This window comes from Lutra lutra, chromosome 5, assembly GCF_902655055.1.
Source record: "Lutra lutra chromosome 5, mLutLut1.2, whole genome shotgun sequence".
In the NCBI taxonomy this organism is placed as follows: domain Eukaryota; kingdom Metazoa; phylum Chordata; class Mammalia; order Carnivora; family Mustelidae; genus Lutra; species Lutra lutra.
Window position 1 is genome coordinate 97,498,149 of NC_062282.1, and position 10,005 is coordinate 97,508,153.

Consider the following 10,005-nt stretch of genomic DNA (forward strand, 5'->3'; position numbering starts at 1 on the left):
TTCTTCTAGCATATTTTCTATTAAAAAATATATATGGTTTCTTAATATTTTATGTGTGTGTGTGTGTGTGTGTGTGTGTTTTTTCCTAATATGTAGGAATGGGGGCATGTTACACATATTATTAATAACATTCTCTTTTTCGGAAGAACAATATGTCTTGGGCCAGTATTGTCCTTCTTCCTCCCTTCAGAATACAGAGACTTAATTGCTTTTGTTTGTCTTCAGAGCAGCTGCTACTGCCCCAGCTTCTTGAGGGCTGTCCCCCAGACTCACTGAAGAAGACAATACAGCCTCCCAGATCCCACTTTCCTCACTGTGCGTGAAGCCCACCATACAGACCATTGTTAAAGATTTCACTGCTAATTAAGTAGGAAAACAGATGAAGGAAGAATAGACAACACAGTAGGTTCTATAGGTCTGACGTCCTAAACCTTCCTGGTTCCCTGGCTGGGTGGTCCCTGTGTGGCATGAAAAGCTTGTTTGTCATCTTTGATCTTGGGTAGAAAACTCATCGACTTCCCCTCACTTATGCCTTTTTCTACCTTCAGCCTCTATAGATCAGTGATTCTTAGGCTACCTGGGAGAAGATCCAGTTGCTTTTGGCTTTGTTTTGCTTTTAAATATTCTTTTTTGGGGGTAAAAGACACGCCATATGAAATTTACCCTTTTGTCATTTGTAAGTGTACAGTTCAGGGTCATGAAGTACATTCACCATGTATTCAAATACATTCACCATACATTCTAGGACATTGTTGTGCAACTATCACTACCATCCATCTCTATAACAGGTTTCCTTTGCCCAAACTGAAACTCTGCACTGTTAAACAGTACTCTCCATTCTCCTCTTCCCCCCAGGCCCTGGCAACCCCAGTTCTACTTTTTGACTCCCCCAGTCTGACTATGCTAAGTACCTCATGTAAGTGGAATCATACAGTATTTGTTCTTTTGTGAGTGGCTTATTTCACTTAGTATAATGTCTTCAAGGTCCATTCAAGCTGTGGCATATACCAGAATTCCCTTCCCTTTAAAGCTGAATAACATTCCATTGTATGGAATATACCACATTTTTTAATCCATTCATTCATCAGTGGATACTTGTGTTGCTTCTACCTTTTAGCTGTTGTGAATAATACTGCTTTGAAAATGGGTGTACAGGTGTCTGTTTCAGTTGCGGCTTTCAGTTCTTTCAATCCAGTGAAACTGTTAGATCATGTGCTAATTCTGTTTTTCAGTGTTTGAGGAACCACCATACTGTGTTCTATAGAGTCTATCCTATTTTACATTCCCATTAGGGATGAGGCTTCTAATTTTTCCCTTGCCAAACATGTTATTATTCTGGGGCTTCTGATTGGTGGTGTTTCCTTGTTTTAATTACGTTAGTCACCATGTAGTACCATTGGTTTTTGATGTAACGTTCCATGATTCATTGTTTTAGTATAACACCCAGTGCTCCATGCAATACGTGCCCTCCTTAATACCCATCATTGGTTAACCCATCCTCCTACCCCCCTCCCCTCTGAAACCCTCAGTTTGTTTCCCAGAGTCCAGAGTCTCTCATGGTTCACCTCCCCTTCTAGTTTTCCCCCTTCATTTTTTCTTTTCTTCTCCTTATGTCCTCCATGCTATTGATTATGTTCCACATATAGTGAAACCATATGATAATTATCTTTGTCTGCTTGACTTATTTCACTTAGCATAATCCTCTCCAGTTCCATCCATGTCGATGCAAATGGTAGGTATTTATCCTTTCTGATGGCCGAGTAATATTCCATTGCCTATATGGACCACATCTTCTCTGTTGAAGATGTCTGTTAAAGGGCGTCTTGGCTCATTCCACAGTTTGGCTATTGTGGACAATGCAGTGTTGTTTTTGATAGTAGCTATCCCAAATGAGTATGAGGTAGGTATATTTTTGTGGTTTTGATTGGCATTTTTTCTAATGATTGGTGATTCTGAGCATCTTTTCATGTGGTCATTGGCCAATTGGGAATCTTCTTTGGTGAAATGCCTATTTGAGTCATTTGCTTTTTTTTAAATTAAGTTGTTTGGGTTTTTTGGTTGTTGTTTTGCTTTGCTTTGTTTTTTAACTTCACTTCCATTATAAATTGATTCTTTTATAAAATACAGTAAAATCACTATCTGTGAATTACTGGATACCAAAATGAAGGATGTTAAGTCCTAGGACATCTATTTCTAGCTATAATGAAGTAAGAGGGATCAATTTAGCCCTCCACCTGAAATAATTAGGAAACCAGCAGAATATATGAAATAATGGTTTTCAGATATTGGACAAAAGTCCCTTTAGGAATATGATCCTTCCACAGTAGGGAAACAAACACAGTGAGTCCTGCTTGGAGGCAGCCCAAAAGCACGGCTTGAAAAGATCAAACTGATCACTGGTAACATAACTGTATTTCAGAACAAAGTTGACTGCTGTGTAAAGGAATATGGCTAACGCCAGCACCCAACAATGAAAATTCACACTCTCTACAGTCCAATTAAAAAGTTACAAGGTGGGGCGCCTGGGTGGTTCAGTGGGTTAAAGCCTCTGCCTTCAACTCCGGTCATGATCCCGGAGTCCTGGGATCAAGCCCCACATCAGGCTCTATGCTCAGCGGGGAGCCTGCTTCCTCCTCTATCTCTCTCTGCCTGCCTCTCTGCCTACTGTGATCTCTGTCTGTCAAATAAATAAAATCTTAAAAAAAAAAAGTTACAAGGTATGCAAAGAGGTAGGAAATGTGATCTAGAAGCAGAAAGAAAAAAATCAACTATTAGAAGGTAAACAATAATAAAAATGAAATAGAAAAATGTGACACATAAAATATAAACCCCATTTAAAAAATATTAAATTTAATAAATAAAACTTTACTCCATCAGATTGCTATAATAGTTTTTCAGTACTTATTCTCAAGTTCTGTACATATCACTCCATGGACTGGTAACAATTCACAGGCTATCACCCAGTCCATAGAGAAAATTTGCTGTAGCTCTGCTTAGACCTTTTTTTTTTTTTTTTTTTAAACTCCCAGAAGATTGACTTGGATATGTGGTTAGGGCAAAAACCACTTTTGACTACATTGCCATCCAAGAACCTTGTGTCTCTAAGTGAATTATGTATCTCAAGGAATTCCAGACGGAGTGGCTCCTGCCTCATTGGGTTTGCAGCACCATGCCAGACCCTGAGGGAACATCTGAGGTGTGGTCCTCAGAGTGAAGTGTGGCAGGGAAGTTTATGAGAAGCCTAATTAACACTGTCATTTTAGATAAGTAGAGGCACAGGGTTTTAAGTAAAACACTTTTGAGCCTAATTATTTCTTATTTTAGCATGAACTTTAGAGGAAACTGTACTAAGTCATTTTGGGAATAATTCCTCGGTTCGCAAGATGCTGAGAACTAATTATTAAATTGTATGCATATTGTAACTGCACAGTTTAAAGACACAATAGGAAGCGCCATCGTGAAATTCTCACCAGCTAGCTCTGTGAGCCAAATGTCCATGGACACATTGTTCCAGATGAGAATGGAGTGTTTTGGGTTCTGTTAATTAGTAGCTTTCCTTTATAGTCTTGAAGATTGCTGCTCAGCCTGTCCAGGTCACTAGTTAACTAATAAATGTTACCTATCTATAGCTCCATGTCTGTTCATATTTACTTATTCTTTCATTTATTCAGATCTGCTCAAGAAATGTATAGTATCTAAGTGATTCATTTAAAAATTATACAGTTGGCCTTTCTAAATTAAAAGATCTGATATAATTTTATAGGATATAGCCCTATTGAATTCAAGTTAGGTAGTTTTTATTATTTTCTGTGGCAAAAGCACATCTGTCCAAGGGCAAGGGATTGAGACCTTACGTGTGGACTTTGGAGTCATTTGGCAAGAGCTAGTTGCCTAAAAATGACTTCATCATCTACAGAGGTTTACCATCCCCTTTGGTTTCTCTCAGAATTATTCGTGTCCATTTCCTGTGATGGGGCCATTTTGGTGAGGAAACAGGTGACAGAGCACTGAGTGATGTCTGCCTTGTCTGGGGGTTGGCACATATACCTCGAATGCTTACAGGAATGATAGAGGTGATATCCTAACTGAGATAGCTCAGAAGTGAGATAGGGCATGGGGCGTCTGGGTGACTCAGTTGATTAAGTATCTGACTCTTGATTTTGGCTCAGGTCATGATCTCGAGGTCTTAAGATTGAGCTTTAAGTCACAAGTCAGGCTCTGCACTGGGTGTGGAGCCTACTTAAGATTCTCTCTCACCTTTTCTCTCTCCTCACCCTACCACCTCTCTCTCTCTCTTAAAAAAAAAAATAAGTAAAAGAGGAAAAATAGTATTTTCATTTTATAATATCAAGTCCATATCCCTTTATCCTGCTGTGCAAAATAGAATCTCATGGTGATTACAATCACATCTTAGAGGATGCTCTGCCAAAGTACATGAAGACGTGTCCCTGACTTGGGCATTCGTATCTGAAACTCTTGCTGAGTGCCCAGCCTGGTTGCAGACAATTGTTAGCACATCTGGGAAACAGCACCTTTCCTGTTCTTAGTGGGACACTGATCGGTGAGTCACTAAGTTTCTCTATGAATTTCAGTTGGTGTTCCCTAAATACATGCGGATGCTTCTCATGAAGTGACAAGTAGCCTCTAGGGATGAATATTCTGGTTACTTTTGGTAACAGTAAATAAAATTACTTTGAAATGGATTGGAAGTTTTGTCTATGGAGGAAGGACCCTTAGTTATCCTTAGACTTGGATAAATTGGCTTTCTGAAATGAGAATATAATATTCCTAAGAGAATGAGTGTCTTTTTCATTTCATTTAAATAAATCGCTTTCATTTAAAAATAATCACTGAGGGGGATAGAGGTGAATTCTTCTGTTAAAATAGAGGTGGCCAAAAATTGGATTATAAGGACTCAAATTTTTTTTCTGCCTCCTTACTTTCCTCTTTGGCATTCTCTGAGCTTCTATTATTGGTCACTTTTTTTGTTGTTGTTCTGTCTTTGTCCTCTCTTGATACCCTCAACCAATCCCTTGGTTTCAAGTATCACCACTGCTTTGTAAAAGACAATCAAATCTTTCTTTGTAGCTATGGACTTCCTGTTATATGAGTTAATAAATCTCTATCAGCAAAGCCATCTTGATTTGGTTTTCTCTTACTTACATCCAAAAGAATCTCTTTTTCCTTTAAATAGTAATGGGAGAGTGAATCACTCTGAAGCCAAGTCATGATCATGTCAATCTCATGTGCAGTAGTTATCTTTTATAGTTTCTCACTCCCTACCAAAACACTGCAAATTTAGTCCCAACTTGCCTTTCCAAGCTTATTTTTTTTTTTTAAGATTAGTTTATTTACTTTAGAGATTGAGAGAGAGAGAACATGCATTTATGAGAGGTCATGCATGTGGGGGAGGGAGGGAGAGAGGGAGAGAATCTCAAGCAGACTCCTGGCTGAGCGGGGAGACTGAGGCAGAACTCGATCTCATGACCCTGAGATCATGACCTAAACTGAAACCAAGAGTCAGATACTTAACCAACTGAATCACCCAAGTGCCTCCAACCTCATTCTTATATGCTTCATTTACAAGGTCCCTTCCAGTGGTTAAAACACTTTAAGAGCTGCAGGGGCTAGGAGAGGAGGGGCTGCTGGCCTAGCAGCTGGCTAGGCCCTGGACCTAAGCCGGCTGCCCTTTCCCTGCCCTGACTCCACCTCCAGAGACTGAATGCGGAACTGGCTGGTGTTGGCCCAGTTTTGCCTAGAAACTCACTTCTGTTTGGGAGGTGGAGATTATCTTAGAAAGTTCTTCTGTGTCCCATTGTAGAAAAAGAACAAATCAAATGTTCTGAAATGTGTGGATTGCCTTTGAGAATGGTTCCTGGACCCCTAAGCTCTAGGATCAGCAAGGTCTCTGTATTATTGTGTCCTCAAGATACAAGGTTCTCCTGTGGCAGCAGGAGGCTCATCTAGAGAATGGTATAGTAGCAAGACCAACTTCAGTGCACATAGGAACAAAGAGAAACAAGGCATTTAGGTGGCCAGCATGAGGGGACATACCCAGAGAGCATCAGGTTACTGTCACATAGCTGTTTCTGCTGCCATCTAAAAAGAACTCAGAGAGCCTGTTCTGTCTGTGACTGCAAGCTCAGGGGTTCAGTCAATTCCAGTAACCCTAAAGAGAGAAACTCCCCATCATAAGAGAGAGTTAAAACCCAAGTTAGAGTAGGAGGTGATGGGTGCTACTCCTACAGTGATATCCCCTGCTGCAAAACTGCCTGGTTCCTAAATTCTATGCAGAGTAAACCTGGAAACTAGCCAGTTAACCCCAGTCTCCTTCCCCTTCTCCTTGTGACTCCAAGAGTGGGAGCCATACCCCTCAAGCACTCGTTGGGTCAGATGAGATCATGGGCCTGAAGAATGGAACTGGAAATGGTGCCAAGGAAGCAAGATATTTTCATCTACTCCTTTGGTCAGAGAGCTCCCAGGACTAAAGAAAGTAATTATGCTGACCACAGGAAGTCCCAGGATTCTTAGCACACTGATGACTCTATCAAATTCCATGACCCACAGGTCTTCCAGACTTTCCCATAGCCAGACTTGTCCAAATCCCACACCTGCTCAGAAAATGTTAGCCCAAATGGTGCATATGTTTACAGACTACAGAAGCTGCACTGAGGGTCAAGTTGAAACGGCCACTCCTTTCCAAATCCAGGACATCCCTAGGACCAAGACAGAGAGAACCAAAGCCCCTCTGAACACACAGATAGCTGCCTTTGGAATGACCCAATACCTCTCCTACAACAGCCTCCACTTCCAGCCAACCAGGGCCATAATTCCTCTCTGAATGACAACTGCCTGTAACTTGCATTCTGGCACCAGCACCCAGACCAATTGCTCCCATGTGTCCGCTGGCCTAGGACAGGCCTGTAGAAAGCAAACTGATAGAATGTAGCTTGGCCAGCTCTACTCCACTGCTCTTACATGGTATTGGGACAAAAAATTTGATACCCCCAAACCAAGCAGTTTCTTTTGTCTCCTACCAGGGCAATAGCTCTTTGGAAAATCCCTATATCTTCTGTTGGGTGGAGATCCCTCTACCCTGGGAGAGAATCCAGATGGACCATCTCATGAGCAGTTGGAATATCATTAGCTTTCCTTTCAAATTCTCAGAAATAGGCAACATGTGCTTTTACCTAATGAGAAAGTAGTATTCACAGTAACACAAACAATGCAGAATGCTGGGGTGTTATAGGGAACTCCCAAAAAAGGGAGTTTATACTTCGGTTTATTCAGGTCATAATGATTCAATATCAATACCTAGTTAAGGGACTTGGGGCCCTCACAGATATGGGGGCTCTGCTTGTCCTTTCAGGATACAGACATGTGTCCTTTTCTGCAGCTAATATGGTTCTACATTCAATGAACTCCCATGTAGGCCCATAGTATCCAAACACCCAGGTCATATAGCTCCTGAGTGAAGAGTTCGGCTGTAATTTCAGGAGGCATTTTTATAAAGAGTAGTATAGGAATCAGGGACAAATGGTTATACCATGGTACTCCCTCCAGGTCTGAATGTTTATTGATATGGATTTGCAAATTGAGCCAGAGATTCTTTGATAGTAGCTGACTCCCGATGAAAGCTAGGTACCATGGCAAGAAAAACCATCTTCTGATAGTATTGCTATGCCACATTCTCTGCCCCTAGGGCCATTACCCTCAACCCCAACGTGTCAGAGGACAGATAGGCCTCCTTGGATTTGCAGGGATGATAAGCTCAGAAATAGAAGGGACAGATGTCCCCAGTTGTGCACCTAGACCTGATCCTTCTCAAGTCACTGGGCTGGACAATAGGTGAAAATTCCCAGATGATTAAAACTTCTCTCCTGGCCAAGCCATCTTCTTTGGTCTTGACTGAGGAGAGCACGTCCAAAATTCCCAAAGGTTATCTGCAGAGAGGTTTCAACAGCATTTGGCAAGAGAATGCCCAGGCCTTCTCCCCAGAATAAGCATGGCAAGCATCAGGCCCAGCATGGAGATGACCAGGATGATCCTAGGGTTTCAATGAACATTCCATTTTCTCTCTAAGTTTTCCCAGTGATAACTTTCTAAAAGCAATACCCCACAGATGGGCCCTGGTTGGGCTTTGAGTTTGGGATGGTCCTTAATGTCATGAAGGGAGATGTCAATTTAAACATCAACACAGGATCCAACTCTCAGATGATACCTTAAAAGATGAGAGGCTTAGTGTGCCCTGGAGAGATGATGAATTACACTCAGGTGGCTCCAAGATGCTGTCTGCTTAGCAGAGGATGGTTCCCAGCCATATGGTGAGCACCCTGCAGGAGGAAGGCATGGGCCTCAGGCCATTCTTTCCTGTGTCTCAGGAGGCAGCAATGGTTTTGCAAAATCTCAGCCAGTCAGACCCATCTAAGGATTAATGGCCAGCTTTGTCATAGTTGCTGCTACTTGTCAGTTCTTCTAGAAACTCCATTAGCTTCCATACAGATCCCCCGGTTTGACACAGCCAAGGCAGAAGCCTATGAATTAATCTGTGGCAAGCCACCATTTTGCATTCTGCTCATATTATTTCTCTGAAACCTCCCATCTTGTGTAGCCCAGTCATCAGTGCCAAACTTGCCACTGGGGAACCTCAAGCTCCTCCAGATTCCATTGTATGTGGTGGGCCTGATGATAAGCTCAGACACTGGTACTTTCATTAAATATCCCCATCTTAGGGTTTGCTGCTGCTCTGCTTGTTTGCTTCTGTGAATATCCAGATGTCTTCTCTCTGGCACAGCTTGCCTCCAGAGCCTTTCCTTTCCCAGACCTGCTCTCCATTATGATGTATTGAATATCCAAGTTTGCAGTGACCACTTCTACCTGATTATACCATTATACCATCAAGATTGCAGTTGACTTAGATGACAACTCCCCTCTAACTCTTACACCCAACTTGCCATCAGTGAATAACATGCCAGGAATGGGCGTTAGTACACAAAATCCTCAAATTTCATGTTCTAATGCCAACTGTCAGTCCAGTGGGAATGACCCAGCCACTTCTCACTCCAGTCCTATAATCTGCCTGAATACCATGGGAACCAACATGTTTTTCAGTGGGGCTTGATTTGATGTCATGCAAACCTACAATGAGTCATGGGAGCAGGTGCCATTTCCTTACCAGGACCCCAGTAGGGGCAGAGGAACTTCCCAAAAGACAGTGGTGTCCCAGAAGAAGGCACACATGACCATCCCAATAACCTGCCTCAAAATTCAGCAGAGGCAGCACCTTGCAAATCTGGAGGCCCTAGGGGTCCTGACTCCTTCACTATGCTGAGGAATTGTGTGCCTTCTATGTTTATGGACCCTGATCTCTAGGTTACAGAGTGTCTAAGGCCATTAGAAGGGGCCTTTATCATTCCATCTGAGAAGTCTAGCCAGATACTAAAATCGTTCCCATAAAGGGAAGACCCGGGCTGTGCACAACACTGGGTTCCTAGACTTGGGTTTTTGCACAGAGGATAGTGGCAAACCAACCTTCAGAATGGCACTAGCATTACCTGGCAGGGTGGGTCTGGGGTCAGTAGATGTTCTGGCCACCCTTCTGGGTAAAGGCACATCCATGCCACACCTCAGCCCAGTGAGGTCACTGACCTCTCTCGAGTAAGACCTAACTATTAATAAAATGCCCCCCCCCCAAAAAAAAGGAAGAAGAAGAAAAAGGAACTAAGTTATTAACAAGTTGGGTGTAGGGTAGGGATAGCAAGGACATCTTTCTTTTTAAAAAATCATGGACTTTTGTTTTTCAGTTTACAAGCTCCTCAGCACTGTCCATCTCTTTAAATATACACATATAGCTCCTTCACCCTTTGCCATCTGCTCAACTAAGTGTTTTCTTCCCTTATGCCCGCCCCACAGCCCCACACCCCACCCCACACCCCTTCTGCTCCCTTCCTGCTCCCCTCCCCCCTCTTCCTGGCAGCTCCTGTGGGGACAAAAGCAGCAGTCTCA

General features: G+C 42.4%; 1 pseudogene; it reads left to right on the forward strand.

Moving 5' to 3' along the window:
- Positions 1-1,804: 1,804 nt before the first annotated feature.
- LOC125101177 (B-cell CLL/lymphoma 9 protein-like) lies at positions 1,805-8,435 on the forward strand (annotated as a pseudogene).
- The last annotated feature ends 1,570 nt before the right edge of the window (positions 8,436-10,005 follow it).